At 50.1% G+C, this 20,897-nt stretch overlaps 1 pseudogene; it reads right to left on the bottom strand.

Moving 5' to 3' along the window:
- The window catches only part of LOC129785669 (hydrocephalus-inducing protein homolog), a 67,688-nt pseudogene extending 47,216 nt beyond the window's left edge, over positions 1-20,472 (bottom strand).
- Positions 20,473-20,897: the final 425 nt, after the last annotated feature.

Raw genomic sequence — 20,897 nt, 5'->3', positions numbered from 1 at the left:
AACAAGAAAACAAGACACAAAAGGAGTATCCCATTTACAGCCTGAACAATTAAATCTCTAGCTAAATGAAGCACCGCTAGCAGGAGCATATCAAGGCACCTTCAACAGGAGGTTTTCTGCGTATTCACAAGCAATGCAGTCTGGGGCTCTGGGTTGTAATCCAGGCTTGGTAACTGTTTGCTTGGCCTACTAGAGAAATTCTGTGCAATGTGTGGGAAATAGTATGAAAATGTGTCGGTGTACTTTAGATTTAACAAGAGCAATTATGATTTGTCGCCAGGTAAACAGCTCTCAGCTGACAGACACATAATTCAGTCCTTTAATGCTCAGGGAAAAGTCAGATGCAACATGTTTCTGCACAACAGCAGCTGGGCTTTGCAGCTCTTGTACAGCCTCACTTAGAAAGCAAAAGTTATTGGATTTAGTGCTTTGCTGGTGGTCAATTTGTCACCTTAACAATATTTTCTGCAGAGTTTTACAGTGATTGGGGAGTGCAGCCCACAGAAATAATGAGAAAAAATGGAGCCATGCGCAAGCTGAGCTTCGCTCATGGAAGCAGCGACAGCTGATGAAACTGCTGGAGTTCCTGCTCATTAAGGAGACACTGATGCAACTGGGGGCCTGACCTGCTCCCATCACGACTAGCAAGAACATCGCCAGTGACTAATGGGGAAGCATTGGGCCCGCAATGTTCACGTGCTGGACCTGAGGCTTTTGAGAGGGAGGAGGAAAGCCAAGGCGCCGCCAGCCTCAGAACCGGGCTGCTCTACATGGCCCTGCACCTGCGCTGGGGGTTGTGCCTGGTTATACTGGGCAGGGCTCTGCTGGTGCTTGGCGGGGATCACTGCCTGCTGTGGGAAAGGCACAGAAAAATTCCCCCCCACCTCTTTTAGTTTGTTGTTTTTACCAGAAACATTGCCAGAACAGAAAAGCTGCCGGTTAAGGGCCACACTTCAGCACTACCTCCCATCCCATGCCCTTCCTACTCCATCCCCATGTCTGCATACCCCTGCCCTCAGATAGCTGGGATGGGAATGACACTCCTGAGGATGACTTCAGGGGATGCCCGAGAAAGTAGATACCTTCACATCTTCAAATTACCAGAGAAGAGGATCCCACCGAGGTCAGGACTCATTCTCAGGACTGAGAAACAGAGCACAAGTCAGACACCGCACCTCCTGCCTCCCACCCCACGCTGTACCTGCAGGACAACTTGGTTCCTGATGTAGCAGGAGCTTGGTATCCCTCACGTAGACCTGCTTCTCCAAGACCCAGAGGGATGTAAGGTCCATGCTTCACCTGAACTCTGAACTTCAGTCCACATCACTAAGCTGTTCCCTGCAGCCTACAGATAAGAGATGCTAAGGAAACGTCCCTGACACACTAATAGCCACACGGAAACCACTGCCAACAGATGAAGCTGGCAGGCTAAACTTTGGCCTTTTAGCCATTAATTGTGAGCTGTTCTTTACGGTAATTCTTGTCCTGTTAGATCTACCCTTGTAATGAATAACTACCGCTCCTGACAAAACAGGAAAGATAAGGTTTGGAGGTTTATTAATAGCTCTTCTTCTGACATGCTTTTCAACTACGTCCATTTGTACGTTTGCTTTGTTGTACAACATCTAAACTTTCACAGGTCCAGATCTCCCAACGGTGCCTTGCAGTCCCCAGCTTGTATGAACTCATCTAGCCGCACCAATCTGAGGGAGACCTTCCCAGCAGAACCTGCTGAGATCTTGCCCGTAATTGCCCTTCAGAAAGGGAACAACACCAGATTAGTAAGCAATTTCATTGTGATCTGCCTTGGCGTTTACATCTTGCTTGCTTTCACCAGGCATCAGCTCCCCAAGCTGGGCAAAAGTTAAATCCCATGAGGATAGCACGGGCAAAATACTCCTGACAATTTAGCAACCAGCTGACAAGTGAACAACGCTGACAGTTCTGTGGCTCAGCTTTCCCGACTACCGCGCTGCCTTTCCTCCGGGAACCATACGTTTAGTCAGTGCAGCGTGCAACGAGGCTGCAACATACTTCGTCCCATGGTATGTTTCTCTTCTACAACCAAAACCCCTTTACTCCTCTGGTGCCTTAATTTGCATTATAAAATCATCTGAGTTTGTGAGAATTGATTTCATTAAAAGCTGCCTCCAACCCCAAGACCGACAGTAAAATTACTGGTGATTGAATTGCCCCCTCTGTCAACTAAGACCTATTGCAGGAAAAAAACCCCAAAGATCACTTAATCTTGGCATACGTAATGTTTTGGTAATGGTATAAAAGCCAAAGTCGAGCACTGTAACCACTCCAGTAAACACAGTCTGTTAGGTCAAAGCATCCAAGACTCCATCTCCATACTGAAAAAATCCTGCACAGAGCCAGCATCTCACAAGCTCTCTCTTTCCCTCTTTCCCTGCACGTAGGCTCTGTTGTCACATCCCTGTACATCCCATGGTAACTCTCCAGCCCCACACCTCCATGTAGTATAATGGGTACTGCAGGGAGGGATGCAAGGCGGCTCCTGGCACTGTGCCATGTAGGATCATTTCCTGAGCTTCCAGAGCTTGATGGGACATTCCTAAATGGACCTTCTCAGACAGATCCTCTCTAACCCATAGCACAGCATAGCACAGTGTAACGTCAGGAAAAGGCAGTGCTGCACTGAGATCTGCTTCCAGGCACCATTTTCAACTGAAATGTACTGGAATGACATTTATCTCCGTGAATGCCGTGGAGAAGAAACTCACTAACCAGCCTTAACAATGAGAACGGCAGGAAAAGACTTTCTATATTTATACTATTATTATTTTTTTTATTACTACACTATGCAGTGAACAGCTGGGTATGGGCATGCAGGGGGAGGACAGGCACAGAGCCAAGCTGCATAATGGGGAGTGCTTTGGTGTCAGGGTTCCCACACACACACACACACACACACCCTTTACGAAAGAGGAGTCAAAACGTGTCCATGTTTTCTGGTAGATACCACGGCAAGGGAGAGTTCTGAACAAGCAACAGCAGAAGGATGCTGAATTGGCCCCGTGGATTCATTTGAGAGCTCTGCCGTGGAGTAAAATACACCACACAAGTCCTTAGATAAAGTTGTAAGAGGCAAGGAATGTCCTTATGAAGTGACCCGCTGCAAGAGCAGAGCTCGCAGTACTGACCGAGAGGAAAGGTTAGCATTGGAGATGGGCTGAAAAATGCACTGAAGGTGAAAGCTGGTAGGTTACGCTTGATGCCAAGGGAATTTTGAGAAAGGAGGCAGAGAGAAGTGATACGAGCGGCGCACTGGACTAGGAAACTGTGGCGCCTGCAGCTGCCTTGCAAAGGGGCAAGAGCCTGAATTCGCCCAGGCCAGAAGACAGAAGTTGCAGCAACTAAGAAGTCTCAGTTGTGCAGAGAGAGAATGAAGGACACAGAGGCCAGCTGATGGTCCACAAACTTTGATCTCTCATTCCCTTCTACTCCACTAAGCCTCCTCCCCCTCTCACGTGCACGCATGCTTACACATAGCGGCACACAAAACTATTATGTGATATTGATGTTGGCTTTAACACAACACTACATCCGTACTCAGCAAAAGTTAAGCACACACTAAAGCTGCTTCAGTTCTCCACTAAATAGGAAGAGACTAAAACAGTCCTGAATGTAAGTCTGTAAGGCTGGCACTCCTACCACCTATGCCATAACTCTTAAATACTGCGTCTCGTATCTACACATTAAGCTCTCCAGGACAGGAAACACCACGCATTAATGTCCAAAGCACAGGTTTAAGTGTTTGTGATGCTGAACAATCATTACGGGAGTCATTCAAAAGAATGCAATGACATTAAACTAAAAACTTCCCCTGTCGTTAATAATGATGCAGCCTTGGTCACAGCCTCTAACGCAGGGAAATTAATCCCCTGACATGAGGAGGAAAACGGTCTCTCCCGCGAAAGCCTCTGTAAGTAGAGTTGTTCAAAGACAATTAACAGCTAATGACCTACTCGCCTGTGGAGCAGTGTATTGGTGAGACTCTCCAGCCAACTTGTCATGCCAGCTGGGAGGCCAGTTCTTTTCTGCTGGGGCTGCTGGAGCCCCTGAGCTCACCTGGGACCTCGGGGCAGGCACCTGAGCAGCTTCTCACAGCACAAGCAGCAGGGAACCCACTGTCACCCAGCGCAGTCCCCAGCACTGGCTGGAGAAACCACTCCTGGCACACCATGGCCTCATCGCACAGGGAGAACGTGGTTGTTCTGCTCCCAGGCTGCAAGGGGACGTGGTGACCTGGTCAAGAGTGGGGAGCACTCGGATTTTGAGTGGAGGATACAAGCTTGGGGGAGTACAGTCGAGATACTGGAGGGCTGGGCTGCTATTCAGGGGACACAGCAGAACCGCATGCAGCCGAGGGATGGAAAATGCAAAAACCTGTATTTGGGATGGAAGAATCCCTGGCAGTGCAGGCTGGTGGGCACGAAAGCCTTTCTACAGAAGAGGAGCTTAGGGGCTGGAGCACAGCACATACAGGGAGATGCTGGGATAAATGGCTTTGCACAGCCTTGAGAAGGAAAGACGAAGGCTGGTATCACTTGGTCTTACTTTTCGTGTTGAGTGCACACCTGATCAAACTTTGACACTGGTCTTGCTCTGAGCACTGTGTTTGCTCACATGATCTCCAGAGGTCTCTTCCAAAGTTATTCTAGGATTTTATCTTCTCCAGCAGCCCAATTCCATTTCACATGTTCCCCGAATTTCTCATATTATTTCTTATACATCTGTGCACATATATAGGCAGATGGTAGACACACAGGCATTAGAGGAACTCAACCTTTAAGAAAGTTCCCAATGAGGAATTCGTTATGACATTTCGCTGAACACTTAAAGCAAAAAAAAATAAAAGAGCAGAAAGACAGGAACCTCAGAGTATTTAAAAAAGAAATCTGAATGAAAGTGGGGGCGACCTAATTAGAATAAAACGCTGCTTATATTCAAAGATCATCAGTTTGAAATTTCAGACTGGCTTTCAAAAGTTCATAACGAAATGGAAGAGATGACTGATGCCTTTGGCTGACATGGGAAATCTTACCAGCTTTTGATCTCTGCGCACACGCAATCCAGTTATTCAGAATTGTACTTTCTTGTGTAGTTTGAAATAAAGCTTTCGTAACGCTTCCCATCCCTTTGTTGCAAATCAGGACTGAAACATTCAATTGGTGAAGTTCAGCATAAAATCCATATCAAGCAGGATTCAACGTACGCCGTATCACGCGATAGAACAGTTGGCAAGGACATTGCCAAGAGATGCTACACACGACTGGGTACTTGTTTTGGTGGTGACAAGTAGATCTGGAAATCCCAGAGGGAAGCTGTACAGGGATTTACAAGTTCCTGCCTATGTATTTCCACAGTGAAAAGAAGCAGCCTGCTTGAACAGCATCCTGGAAGCCTGCTTCAACAGCCTTGCCAGGCTTTGGTAGAAGCCTCTTGGACCTTCGCATTTCCCAGGAGAAAGAGCAAAGAGCCTTCTCTTGACCCCTGTTTTCCTGGGGAAGAAACCGAAGCAACTCAGGTGCACTAAGGCAGACGGCACGTCTTTGCTGCATTCTGGACCTCAGCTCCTACACCAAAACCTCTGGGACCAAGCAACACGGAGCTAACTACCAGCCAGCTGAAGTGGTTTCCTTGCAGGTGCAGTTTCCAAAACGCATTACCCTCTCCAGTTCAGCAAACTGGAAAACCAGTGACTGTCTTCTCAGACCAAGAGGAACAGTACAGGCTGTCCACGACACAGCACACATCAGGCGCTTGACCAGGAGACTGCCGAAATGCCACGTGCTTGTGGCCTCCCAGGGAATGGGTATATTTGGTCAATAGGGCCACATAACCACTTCAGAAGGTACTGAAGATCAAGGGGGTTGCTGGTAGCTACTACAGCATGCTAGAGCACTTTCCAGGAGATCTGAGAGAGACAAAGCTCTAGAAAAGGCTCCCAACCCACGCGCCAGGCATTTGCTGCACCTTTTGCCTGTGCGCCCATCGGCATTCTGCTTTGGGGCTAAAGTGCAGGTTTGAAGCCGCTGCCAGCTCATCTCCACTTAAGAGCTCATTCTAATGAAGAATAGTGGATCCCAGGGACCAGATCAAACCTACTGGAAAACCAGGTTCTGGACCCCACAGGGTTTTTGTCAGGGTCTCAATACCAGTTGCTTTGATCTATCATCTCTGATTGCACTTGCTACTATAGACAAACTGCTGGTAAAGCTGATGATAAATTCTTAAATGTCTCTTCCACCAGCTCAGAGCTTGCCCATTTCTTAACACTGCCTTTGGTCTTCAGGAACTGAGCTCCTAGAGCTGTCGTCTGCCACGCAGGATCTTACACAGCCCGAGGGCAGTCCAGCTGCCTTCCTACATTTGCTCGTTCAATCTAACAGAATCAGTCTTGCACGACTGTGCACTGAAGACACCGTTGCACTATAAAACTCCACTCTGCAGCTTGCAGAGTTTTAGCAGAGGCTGCGCCATGCTTCAAACACTATAATCAACAGCAAACCCCACGTGCCCTGCCCATTTCCAGCCACGGCAGCAGTACAGCAGCTCACACGCTCTGGCTCCTTTTTGTCGCTGTTTACCAACTGTATTATCACACAACAGTGTTTTGCACAAAAAGAGATGAGCTCCCTACCTCTGAGGGCTGATGCAGTAGCGGGCCGCCCCGTTACCGATGTTGCGAACCAGCAGTGTTTTCTGGGTGCTGTACTTGACTGGACAGGCTGAGAAGTTCACCTGGTCGGGGAAGGCCAGGATAGCTCGGGCACCTATAGCTCGGAGAGGCACAACAAACTTCTCCCCTTTCTGTGATGCAGATGAGCTCGTGGAAATAATCCTGCGGGGAAAGAAACAATCTCAGCACAATGCTTTTAGTACTTTCCCCACGGCAGAAGGAAAACTGCTGTTTTCTATGGCTGTAGCAGTATCATTCAGTAACGCAACAGTACTTTTTACCTTCATGAGCTTTCATTCCAGTAGCATGACTTGCACAGGGTCGTTAACTTGCAAAGGAGAAACAACCCCATTGATTCACCTGCTTTTGCAGCAAGCTGGCAGCACCACAATTATCTGATGCTTTGATTCCGAGACACCAGAACAGTCTCTTCATGCAAGGGATCACAGCACTAACGCAACCTGCTTCGATCGCCACTGCAGACTATGGGAAGCACCACTGAGAACCCAGCTGTGCCACAGCACTAACTCCAGTGCCAGCAACGCGGCGACCTCGTTGAAGCTTGGCAGGGGATGCTCAGGTACACTTTCAAAAGGACTTCACCACATGCATAGTCAATGGTCAGTCTTCGGTGAAATACTTCACAAGCTGGACACGGTAATTGCGGCAGCGTCAGGGCAGTGCAGGGTACGGCTGTATTTCCTGCCCCTTCTCACAGCGTTATAGGGCCAAGGCTGGGGACACGCACCCTTCAAAAGCCACCTGATCCATCTCCCCACACCAGAGCTGGCTCAGCTCCAGACCCAAACTGTTTTTGCGAGAGGTTTCACAAGTACCTAAAAGCGCTAACAGTTGCACCCCTGCCCTCAGCAGCCTATGCCACCTCTGCGCTAGAATTAAAGGGTGTTAGTTCTTCCTGTGTCTGAACTCCGTTTCCCTTTACATCTCACCCAGCCTCAGGGGGCACAGGAGACAGCTCTGGCTGATGCCGTAATCACACCCCTCTGTAAGGTCTGTTCTAGAGGAGTAAGTGACGGCGTGCCTGGTTAGCACACCCACCCCAGGCAGGCGGCATCGGGAGCTGCACACGGGGGACACTCAGACACCCCACCAGAGCAAAGCCGGCTGTGCAGTCCCAGCCACTGCCTTCTGCAGAACAGAGCCAGGCAATCCCCCCCGCGCCCCGGCTGTCTGGCGTTTAGCAGCAGGAAGGCAAACCAAATTACCAAAACCATGTTACTGTAGAGATGAGCAGAGCAGTCTCCAGATGTATGGCGTGGCATCGCTGCGCTGGAACTATCACCTTGCCCCCACTGAAATCAGTGGTAAATCTGCTGCCATAGGGCCAGGAGCCATTACCCCCAGCAGCGCTCTTATGGATGAGCTGATAAAAACTCTGCTTCTCGTCACTCACTGGCTGCCCTGATTTTTTCCTCAGTGCTTTTAATTAATTTGATATTTTTATCACTGTTGAAGCAGCAAGCGCTTTAGGATTTTAATGATTTAGGAATTGCATACAGCAGCAAACTCCCTTCAGCAGAACCGATCCAGCCTCCGCCACAGCTGGGATTTCCTGCTCCTGTCCCCATCCCCTCCTGGAAGGGCCCTAAGGCAGCCAGCCCAGGCACAGACACGCACCTATTGCTCTAACGCAAGCGCTGACAGCCAGCGCCTCACCCACCACCCAGCACCTCGCCTACCACCTGCTCAGCTGGGGTTTAAGCTTGTCAATACAGATGCTGCCCCATCCAAGACAAAAAGAATAATCTCCTTTTCTAGACATCTCAAATATTCACCCTAGAAACTGCAGAAGGGCTTTTGCTTTTCCTATTTGGAAGGTAAAATACTAGGAAGGGAACTGCAGCAAGCAACCTGCATGATTTAATACCGCATTTCAGGAAAGCGTTTCATCTTCAGCAAGTCGTTCTGAGTTAGCAATTTTGTACTCAATCTTGCAGCCTAAGCCCTCTAAAATAAAAGCTATGGGCAGCCCATATGAATTTAAAGCACCTATTATCTGGCTACTTCACGTCCTGCACTGTTTCGATCCTCAGAAACTCATTAGCAAATGAAGAATGTTATTTGCTTTTGTTGTTGTTGTTCTTTTGGCCACACTACTGTTAACAAAGGCATTGCAAAGCCAATTGAAAGCTACCTGCCTTATTAAGTCTTGGCATGCCATATTTACTTAGCTCCCTCTTCCAGGTGCCAGGTAGGCAGAGGAGGATGCAAGTTCAGATCAGCAGGAGGATAAAGAAAAAAGGAACTTCAACAACTGGAGCTACTTGGAGCAAGTAAAAGGAAGTAATTGTCAAGGTGTTGTCATTGCTAAGGAGCAAATGGATCAACAGCAATGCAATTAAGAGCCCAAGAAATAAATCCCCCCCAAAAGCAAGCACAGGCAGCCTTCCCAGCTCCGTTGCTGGTGAGGGGCGCTGGGACCACCTGCACAGCAATGCACAAGGGATTTCTCCAGGGACCTGAGGGCAAGGCTAAAGCAACAAGGATTTGGTTTCACAGAGACAACCACGACCTTGAGAGAGAAAGATGCCTCTCGCCATTCATGCAGATGCACATTATGCTCCAAGCCCCCTCTCCAGGGACACCGTGGGACATGGCATCCCGTGCAAGGCTTGACTCAGCACTTCAGAGCGGGCTGACCCTTCAGCCACGCTCTACCACCCCACCAACGTGGGACCTTGCACCAGGCTGAATGCAGCGCCAGCCCAAACAGGGGGAAACCCAAGGCAAGAGGGGTGCTAGGCAGAAGCTGGCTGCTTGTGCCACTGTGAACCCATGGTCCCTTAAGCTTTTGAAAGCTGAATTGCCCTCCCTTGGGGGCAACAGGTTGCAAAGTCTCTACTTCAGCACTGCCTCGTGTTACCAGGGCACTAACCCTGCTACGCACTTGCTTGCAGCCTAGGGGCACAGTTGAGACCAGTTCAAAATGTTGTTCTGCTTCGCAACTGCAAACCCTTAGCAGACTGTTTAAGACCAGGTTTCTAAATAAACGTGCCTGGATGACAGAGGGGTTGCATCCCATCTATGCTTTAAAGTTTGCTGTGTTTAGACACAGCTTCAGGCTATAGGTTTTCATGAAAACACGACTTCATCCTGCATACAACTCCCCTCTCAGTTTCACAGAAGATACAGACAGTTGTACGATGGCTCCCCTTCTCGTGCTCCCCTGTGACAAGCAGTAAATTACAAGCTCTGGCCTTCCAGGTATCACCACTGGCGTCTGAACTGGCACCCACTGAGACTGAAGCAGCTGCTCGTCTTGGGTGTTGTTTCAGGCTCTTTGTAAACTCAGGCTAACAGGAATTACTGTCGCAGCAATATCAAGCCTAACTGCCCAGAACCCCAAACTCAGATGTCAGTTTCCCTGCATAACCTATCCCAAATGCTTCACTGAATTCCTTGCAGCAGCCAACCTGCAAAGAAAAGATCCTTGTAGCATGAGGTAACACAGCAAGCCAAGCAGGGAAAGCTCCTGCTGAAACCCTGATATAAAAAAAGGCTGGAAAATAAGGGCCGTGACAACAGAGGAGAGACCAGAGGATGAAGATCCGTTCGCAGCAGAGGGGGTGCCCCTGCGCCTGCCCCCCTCAGCCGCCGGTTCGCAGGAGTCTTTGAAATGAGTCACTTGGCTTCAGGTTCCTGTGGCGCCGCGCCATTTGCCTTGGTCTTCTGCCCCTTTCCTCCTCACAAGAGTCATCTTAAAAGTATTCTTGGAATAGCTTCTGTGCACAACAAAACATCTAGCAGGGCTGGGCTGAATTTTAAAGGACTTCATTTCAGTCATGCAATAACTCACCGTCCTGTCATATTTCAGAGTAATCAATGTGCATTAATTCAGTCTCCACTGAGCATCAGCAATGAATTTCACAAACCTCACAGACTGAACTTGCACTGCCTGAAAACAGTGCACTGCTACAGTGAAAAGAGCAAGAGGACAACACAGAATAAGCTCTGCTATGTTTTTATGTGCTTCTTGCTTCCTTCTTCCTTTACAATAAACTACTAATAAGCCTGAAGGACGCACAAATGGAAGTATTTCTGTCTGTTGTTTATCTGCCGGTCAGTGCCACAATGGTTTCCAGTTCAGCAGAGGCCGTCAGACCATAACGCAAGAACACACGGGAACAGGGGCTGGCACGAGAACACCCACGCTGTACAATGGAGCCATAAAACAGAAACGTGCAAATCAGAAGCAGCAAGAGTAACAAACTGGAAATGTTGCCCAGCAGAAAAATTAGCAGTTCATTTATAACGCAAGTGCCAATAAACCAAGAGGCGCGTCAGCTATTCCTTTTCTGACAGTCTGACCACGTGGCACATTCCCAAATGACTGCGAGACAGTAGGAAACTGCTCATTTTCCAAGAAAGGGCTACGTGGCATTTCAGCCACTAACAACTCACATGGCCCTATTACTTAGGGCTGAGGCACAATTTTACTCCTTTCAATCAGGAGTGACTTCACTGAAGTCAGACTTACTCCAGGGAAGAACAGATTCAAAGCAAGAGAATGACACAAACCGGCTCCTCATCAGGAAGACCCAGACCCCACTTCACTGGGTTACCCACAGTCCCTGTGGATCATGCAGTATCAGAGATGTAGGAGTTATTCAAAGGCAGCACTCCTGAGCCTTCCACAACTAACACACAGATACTCTGCAGGCAAGCAACTGCAAGCCCAACACAGGTGGCTTTACAGAACCATCTCCCAAAGCCTGCCTCTTGGCTAAGGGCTTTTCAAGGTGCTCTGCACATCCTGACCATGCTACTGATGCATTTCTAGCTGAGCGACAGCACTCCGGCACTTTCCTGACTCACACTCCATCAAGTACGAGACAAAAAGTTCGATTTATACAACATTCTGGTTCTGCTGTAGAGTCCCCATGTGCTCCTCACCAAGCAGCCCACATCCCTCTCCCAATGCCCTGCAAGGAGCACAAAACCCAGGTCGGCAGAAACCACCAGGGTGTCGCTCGAGCTGTGCAGAGGACCTCGCTGGCACAGCTCCCTAATGCCACACACTCACCAGTTCAAGGGCAAGACAAGGGACAAAGTACTGGACATGAGTGGTCCTGGGAGTTACCTCACCCTACTTCTATTTGGGGTGATGTTCATGTGTTGCTCTGCTGCTTCTCTGTAGTTGAAGAGCAGCTCTTTGCCCTTCATGGGAACCGATTTACTTCCATCCCAAAAATGAATGCTCATGAATACTAGTCAATCACATTTTAAAGGAAGCAGTGTCCCCTGCAAAGCCTACCTCGGTGGGATTAAGCTCTTATGTCACTTGGGCAGTATGGAGAACTGCCCTAAGCCAACATCATTTTAACCTTCCATACGAATGACGTAAAACAATTTCTCAGTCCCTCCGCAAAGCAACAGATCATTTCACAAGCATGGGGAGCCAGGCACCACAGGGCATTTCCTCTCTAGTTTGCTACAGCCATGCTGTTTGAGGATAGGACAGGGTGTTCAACTAAGTCTAAGCAGCAAACGGAAGATGAGAGAACAGCTGTGCCCAAAGAGAGCCTGCACCTCTGGCCTGGCACAGAAACACCAGCTGGCTCAGAGCGACCCCCTCACCTTGCATCACCCACAAAGTCACGCAAAGAACTGTGCCAAGAGGCAGCAGAGTGCTGGTGTAAAGAGTCAGCCTGTCTGTCTGTGTTCCCCTGCAGGGCTTCCTCCCTTCCATGCCAGGTACTAAACCCTTTTGCGTTAACAAGCCTCCAGGTAACACCGCCGCCCCTTCACATCACGGCACAGTGCCAGACTTGCCAGGGCCACAGCACCGATGTTCCAACCTCCGAGCAAAAGCACGGCACACGGGGCAGGGAATAGGTGCCAGCTGACACAGCAACCACAGCCCCATGCACGCAGGCACAGCCACACCAGCGTGACTGCCCAAAGGCTCCAGGCTAACACTCTGCCTGCAGATGCTACCTGCCCCTTCACTCCTGTGTGCGCTCCAGATGCCTCAGTCCTCTGCAGCACACCAGCCTCCTGCTGGTTAAAGACATCTGGAGCTCAGCGTGTCTGGGCCAGGCTGGCTCCCTGCCACGAGCACAGCGCATCTTCTCCCCTAGAATCACAGCTGGAGCACAGGCGGGCAAGTATCCTCAGGGGCAGCACAGCGGCAAGGCTGGAACACAGAGGGTATGAAAAAGCATCACCTTCGCTCCAGCCCAGGGTGAGGCAGGGAACTGGTTGCCAGACGGGAAAGGGGAAAGCTCTCTGGATCTAGCCATTCCCCTAGCGTTTTCCATCATAATTAAGCCCCTAACATTGAGTAGAGAGGTGCGATGGCTAAACACCTTATCAGCACCCCTCCCTGCCATTTCCCTACTGTCCCACGTGCGCCTTCCCCTGAAAACGCCCAGGAAAGCACAGGGAGGGAACGCACAGCTCGTCAGTCCCTGCTGCGGTGGCATCGCATGGTGCTGCCAGCCAGGATGTGACCAGCTGCAGGCTGCCTGACCACAGCCTAGAGCAAACCTCGCAGCACGGCATGGGCTATGACCGGTGTGCAAGAAAAGTGCCGGCTTCAGACAGAATGTTCCGCCGTCTCACTACTGCGGCCAACACGATATGCATTCAAGAAGCAACTCCAGTTTTCAAAGGTGGTGGTCCTCACTCTGATCAGGCTCAGCTTTGGGTCCTCCAAACAACAGGTTTGTATTTATGCAAACAGGCTTTTGTATTTATAATTATCAGAGCAAACCCGTAATTATGCAGCAATAGTCAGATACTAGAAACCAACACCATGAGAGGCCACCCCACCACACAGTGCACTCTTATCCCTGAAGCCAACAGACATGGCATTAAACGTTCCAGCACCAAAGGATAATCACAGTCTGAAGCATAGAAGAGCCTCCAGCCTATGACAGCATCATCTTCACCACAGGAAAAGTTTCCCCCAGCTGCAGATCCAGTGCAATGCCACCGAAACCAGGACAGTGCCTCAAAACCCACAGCAGATGCCCTGTTCTGAACCCAGCCCCGCAGGTTCACCTCCCACTGAAGGCACACACCTCTCGGGACCTCCAGTCTCACCTTGTTCTCATCAGGGGAGAAAACGATGCAGAAAGTCGCAAGCATGCCAGGCAGTACCTTGCGGCACACAGCATGGTGGCTGATCAGCTTGAAATAAGGTGAGCTCTCCAAGATGACCTTCACCAGCCCAGGAACCTGCAGAAAAGAGAGGAAAGTATGATCTTGCAGCTTGTGGAAACAGGGGGAGAAGAGGCCTGGTGATACCACCTTCACAAAGCACTTTTAGCTCTGGAGGTACATACACGTAACACATAAGAGTGAACATTAATCCCTTCTGCCTGGGCAAAACAGCTCGAGGCCAGAGGCAGCAGGGCGATGAAGGAAGGGCCAAGCAGGGAAGACACCAGCAGCACGGCGGTATAATATCTGAATCAAGTCACCCGTGTATTCAATAAGCCCAGAGAATCTGCTGGCTTCTGCCCGTACACATCCAGGCAGACATGCCCCTAGAAGGGGCATGTATTATCTGAACGCCAAACAGTACGTGTTAATCCTGGCGGAAGGAAGAAATTCACTTTAACGTGCTGGGTTTGAGCGGGGCAGTCAAGCTGCGGTGCTACAGTCATGTAGGCAGACCAGCAAGAGGGGACCACAGATACTGTGGCCTTACTGGGAATAAAAGCAGCAAATGAAGAGCAAAAGGAGGAAACACAGGAAGACAAAGAGACAACCCCAGAAACAGAGAGATGGCTGGGGAAAACCAAAGGGAGCTGGAAAGAAGCAAGGGAGAAGCACAATATGCTACAAGGAAAGGCTGATGCAGAGGATGAGAGCCAGCAACCTGGCCAAGTGATGGAAAGCCAGGCGACCCCCCAGGCTGTGCCTATCAACTAGGGGCTTCAAAGGCATTTTCTGCCCCGAGATACATGACTGGCACTGCCTGGCGGTGGTTTCATTATTAAAAGCCAACCTCTGCTCTCCGGAGGCTCCTGCTGCCTGTGACTGTAGCCAGGCAGCTGCCAGCGCAGGCAAGCCAGATCCCTGGGGACCCCTGCCCACCCCCAGCAGTCCCTGCAGGCACCCTGCTGCACGGTTCTGCCCTCTGGGGCACCACCAGCACACAGACAGCACACAGGCATTTCCCTAGCACACAGAGAGCAACCCCTGAGCGCCAAATCTCAAAGTCTGAAGCAGGTGATTTGGACTGGTGGGCAGCTTCACGGATCAACAACAACCCCACATGAGGCTTGGAAAAAATGGAGGCTCACTCTGCACCACCCACCCGAGCCTGGTAACCCGTGGCCAAGGCAGTCCTGAACTCTCCAAACGCCCTTGGAACCCAGCAATGTCCTGGGGCGGCGAGTTCCAGGAGCCAACTTCACAGTGCAGACAAGCATTTTGGTCACCATGTCCCTTAGAAGGGGAGCACGTGTGGCTCAGACCTTCAGCAAAAGCCACCCAGAACATCTGAGGGTGCTGAGGAACAGCCTGAAAATAGAAAAGCAATTTTACAACACAGGTAAGAGCAGGAAGTATATAGTACAGCACTTCTGTAGTTGCATGATTACCGAGCCTCTATGCGGAATACATTTTGCTGTCAGCTGGATTTTTATGGGGCAGACAACTTCAGGCTACCATGCAGTGTAACTCAGTATGATTCAGGGGAATGTGGGAAACTGGCACGAAAAACTTGAGACGGAGCACAACGTTGCTTTTCTCCAGGACATCGCCAAAAGCCAACCAATTTAGAATATAACACCCTCGCAGGATTATCCTCTCTGTCTTTCTGTATTTAAAACATACCAAAGATTTTCCTGGAGCTTATCTTACTTTTACACCCATGCTCTCCAGTGGTTGAGCTCTAACTAGCTTCAAAACTACATTGTTTTGGGAAAAAAACCACAGTTCACACATTGCCTCCCCCTTCACAGGGCACGTAAATCCCAAGGTGCAGCTTTACACAGTACAAGTTTATTATCATTTACTGGGAATGGCAGAAATGTTAATGCAGATGATCTTTTCCACTTGAGGAAGCATGAATAGAGCAAATTAACTGTTTGCCTGTTGGCTGGTACTTGGCAAAGATAAACATTTTGAAGTGCTGCATGGATAATGGAGCAGGTGAAGCCAAAGACTCAGTGGGAATGAAGCAGAGAGTAGGAAGAGAGAAAGTGAGGACTGAGGCACATTTTAATCAGGGACGAGGATACCTACAGCAAAGACTGCCCAAAATTCAGCGCAGATCACACCAGTGGCATCCCCCGGGTGCAGGCACACATGCTGCATCTTATCAATGTTCCCAAGTTAAATGCCAGACCAGGAATGGTGCAGTACTCTCCCGGAATAACTGAGGGAGCACACCCGCATCCTTCCTTGCCAAAGGGTCTTCCATTTTCACCCACATCCCTGTCACAACCTGTTATCTCAGGAGATACTTGGACTTGCTGTTCTTCCACCTGCAGTATGCCTCGACAGCTTTTTTTTGTTGTCCACCTGTTTGCCCTCCCCAACAGGGAAATTTGGAAAGGAGGCGAATTCACCGTCTCTTGTGCACACTTCCATCTTCCCATCCCACCCTGCCCTCACGCATACCCCTTCCTCTTCATTACAGAAGAGTATCCTTAATTACACCCCTCTTTCTGACCTGTCTCTACTGCCCGTGCACTTACTGCTATGTATCAAGAGAAACCCCTGCGTGTATGAAAGTGCGCAGGGAGAGAACACCAAGCTCAGCTCCTTTCCTCCCTCCTGCCTTTTCCCACCAGCTTGCCCTTGGCACATGCCTCATTCCAGCAAACGTTTCCCCAGCTGAAGTTCAAAAGGTCCCAATTTCCCTCCTGACAGTGGAACAAAACTGCTGACATTTTTCAACTTTTCCATTCTCAACTTTCTTGGGAAGTCTCAAAATGATCGTTTTTTTCAAGTAAAGGTGGAGACCTTTGAGGGCACTTTACTCCAAACAGGCCGTGGCTCTCCAAAGGGGAAGCAGAGCATCACGTTGTCTCAGGAAAACCTGAGCAGAACCCAATTAAGCTTAGCAGGAGCCTGAAGGGGCACCTAAAGGCCTCCCGCTGCTGCTGCTAAATCAGCCTGCTTCCACTGCTGTTTCAAAACACCTTTCCTGAAGCGCTGTTACCACTAATTATAACTTACTCCAGCATAAAGTGGAGAAGACCCCACCCAGAGCTCTGACAGCCCGTTCAGCTCTCTGTGCAGCTCACCCAGAGGCAGAGGTGCCCTGTGGAAACTGAGATTAACCACGGAGCCACCAGGACGCGGTGCACACTCGAGGGAAAGCACGAGGGCAGGGAAGAACTGTACAGCCCCCAACATTCCCACCCGTGCAGGGCTTCCACGGGGAAAGGTGCTGACCAGAAAAGCTCCTTTCAGCTAGGTACCACCAACACACAGCCAAAACCAGGGGGAGAAACCTCAGCATGGCAAGATTTCCACCGTCTTGCAAAATAAAGGCGGTGAGACGTTTTATTCTGGATGCGCTGTGCTGCAGCAGGCGACTGGCTGTGCTGTGCACCGCACGGATGACACTGCTCTCCAGTTCCAGCACAGGGTTAAACTTCCACATCCCAGCACTTACCTTGTCCACGTTCCTCAGAATCAGTGGCACTTCATAGACCTCATCGGGGACGTAGCTCTGAAATACCACCTCTGATGGGAAAGGCCGGAACAAGCTCTGTTCCAGGGCAACTGCCGAGAACTGGAGATGCAAAAGAGAGCAGAGAGTTTCAGCCGCGGGGAGAAAGACTCATCGGTGAGAGAATACAACACTGGCCTCCAGCGAAGGACAGTCCCTTGGTGAGTACGCCTGCCCAGCTCACGCTAGGGGAACAGAAGCTCACCCACCTGTGTTCTGAGCAGATCAAAAGTTTCTGGGCCACACTAGAGCAGGCTCAAGCGAGCAGCTCTTTTGGCAGGTGTTTCTCCAGGTCGCCTTCTCCAACAGGCAAGGCAGCACTTACCTCCGGCAGAGCCCTGGGCTAACACGGTCACACAGCTCCAGAGCACTCACTGCAAGAGCTGTAAGCACTCGTGGAGCAAGGGAAAGCCAAGAATTTACAGGAGACCCCATGGGAAACAACTTGGGGATCATCTTTACTTTGAGACACAGAGACCGAGCCCAACACATCCTCAAATCTCTTTTTTGACACACAGCCCAGAAACCAGGAAGAAGAGAAGACAGGCCAGAAAGGAACACCGCCGTTAAGAAAGCGACAGATGAGGTGGTAAGTTCCAGGTACTTTCCCAGCATCACTGGGCAATCTGAGTAAAGCTGGACTTGGCATCTCCTTTTCCCACGAGCTTTAAATGGATGCTTCATTATATTCTATTATTGCCATTTTCTTTAATACCACTACAGAAGCAGGTCTGAAAACATACAGAAACAGCAAATGCTTACAGCGCCGAGGCGTTACTTTGAGAAAACTCCTCCCTGCTCTGCCTCCCCCCTTCCAGCTGAACTCTTCACACTCACAAGACACAGGCACGTCTCCTGCTTCTCCACAGGAGTCAGGGTCGTGCTGAAGCCAGCGGCCACAGCACACGGCCAGTTCTGTGTGCGCTCGTCCGAGGCGTTCCCAACCTCACGCGCTGTCTAGGGCAATCCTTAACCAATTTGCTACAGGTCTCTCGCTGGCAGTTTTCCACTCAACAGCCTACCTCAGTCATCTACCCCTTTGGAACGTGTGTTATACTAAGCAGATCTGTAAGAAAAGCAGCTTTAAACACACGTGTAAATAAACATTGATCCAGATAAAGCACACCCACTCCCCTCTGCCCAGGGCCATTCCCCTGTGTACCCGGCAGCCTGAAAAATCTAACACCCTGTACGGGTCCCACTCGTTGTTCCAACCCAAAGCATTCATGCAATTGCTTTAGCTACACCTTGAGTAGTTACCGTAGGCCCTCAGCCCTCAAAGGCCAACGCTGCCACCACTGAGGGCATCCTATGACCCCAAGTGTTCGACAGAGACTACACCAAACCAAGGGCTGGCTATTTCAGCAGGAAGGTGGGAAATTGCAAGCTTGCATCCTTGTGGCCCGCCCCAGCCTTCCCCCAGTATCATGCTTTAGCCGCAGTAGCTCATCTCCAGCAAAAGCCACCAACTTCAACAGAGGTTGTTTATATGGGCTTAGCGCAGGTCAGGACTTCAACATCTCACTGGGGAAAAATGTTTTACCTTTCCCCCAGCAGAAGGAACTCCACACCGGCAGCAGTCTGAAACAACAACAGGACTTAGTCACCAAGGCATTTAGATAAGCTGGAGGCAAGCCTGTCACAAGCACGCGCTCTCTTCAAACGTCACATCAAACAGCAAGGAAAAGGGCAAGAAAAGGCTACCTTACGATGGGAGGCTTCGCTCATGTCTAGAATCTGGATAATCTGGGGTCGCCGCATCTCCCGAGTGCTGGCCAGCCTCTGCTTGGTGGTAAGAGACATCTCCTTCAGGAGGGCAGAGGGAGTCAGCTGAAATGCAAAACACCAGCAAGAGCTACAGAACTGCCTTTATTCAGAAAGGCTTTTCTTCTTCAAGAGCCACCGATGAATAATTTGTGATCATAGCCGCTAGGATAGTCCTGGAAGTCCCATAACTACCTGTTGAAATATTTACCATTAGTAAATTAATGATAGAGAGTGCAATACACATGCTCCAAACAAGTAGCTTTGTCCCGTTAGCTTCTCCTTCGTGATTTGATGTGACATGTTGGGGGTTTTGCTCTTCGGGCATTTGTTTCCTTTCCAGTTTGGCCGGAGTGAGCCAGTGACCTTTGAAAAAGGTTGGGAGGAGTTACCAGAAATCCCTTAACTCCACCCTTGCACAACGCTCACAACCACCACACATGTGGAGATGTCACTGCTGGGTGAGTCAGGAAAGCAGAAAATCAGTGTTGTGCCAAGACTGAGGTGGAGAGGAATGGCTCCAAGTTTTAGTTATCTCTTTTGAATTAGCACTTGTTTTCTCTGTTTGGGCCTCCGAGACCCCTCCACAGAAGTATGCAAAGGTATCTCCTCGACAGAGCTTCAGCACCAGGTCATCTTCAGCCAAGTGAGCTCTGGTCAGCAAAGGGCTGTCTGAGGATGGGGAGGAGGAATTGCCCTGACTCCGCTGCTGTCTGCAGCGCTGGATCTGTGCTCCACACGGGATACGGGACAGAACAACTGTTTTGGAACCTGTTCCACCTGGGACCAGCCATACCTCTCGAAACCTTCAAGCAGAGTTTGAGCAGCCCACCACGTGCCCAGCTGCCTGGAGGGCAGGTATGGTCAGAGCAGCGCTGGCAAGCATCCCGAGGTGACAAAACGTTACTGCCCACACAAAGGGGGCGGAGAGAAGCACACGCTCACGCTTCAGCTATTCCGGTGCAATGCCCGGTACGTTCATTTAAATGGCTCCAGTGGCACATCCAGACACAACTCTGGACTTCCCCTGAAGCAGCACACAGTCCATCCCCTACCGCACCATGGTCACCACCTCCGACAGAAGCATGGCAGCAGAGAGACGGGGAGGTGGTGTCCAGCTTCACAGTGCTGCCAGACAACAGGAGGGGCAGGTAGAGGAAGGACGCGGGGGCAGTTTCCAGCCTTACACAGCTCCTACCTGGCCGCAGCAGGTACTTACAGTTGCAGGCTTCTCTGTCCCTCTGGCTAGCTTCGGCTTACGAGGCACTACCACTTGGCTCGGGAATCTACCAGCCATCCTGGAGGACCCCGTGAACCAGCGGGGCTTTCCAGTGGCCATGCCTCAGTTGACCTGCAAGGAACAGCAACGGGACTTGGAAAACCCAGCATCCCCTTCCATGGCAGACCCAAAGGAGACAGCTGTGTCTCCGGGCTGTGGCTCCTTCATAACTGGAGAGCAGCCGGCATCCCCACCCTGTTTCATAACTAGACCATATTTCAGTGGCAGAGTTAAGACTGATAGAAGTAAAAGCCCAGAACAAACACTCCAAAACAGCCTTTTGCTGTGGGCGCAGTCCCACAAGCCACAAACACACGTCAAAGACTGCTGCCACTTCTCATCTTCTCCCCCTCTTCCATGTATTTTGGAACTATTTGCTGGAATTATTATCCAAATCTCTATTAATACCCAAACTGTCCTTTATTACTCTTTAAAAGTTTTTTGGTGGGAACAATGTCACTTCACTGCTTCATTTTGCAAAAACA

This window comes from Falco peregrinus, chromosome 14, assembly GCF_023634155.1.
Source record: "Falco peregrinus isolate bFalPer1 chromosome 14, bFalPer1.pri, whole genome shotgun sequence".
Classification (NCBI taxonomy): Eukaryota; Metazoa; Chordata; class Aves; order Falconiformes; family Falconidae; genus Falco; species Falco peregrinus.
This window is presented reverse-complemented; position numbering and strand designations above follow the sequence as displayed.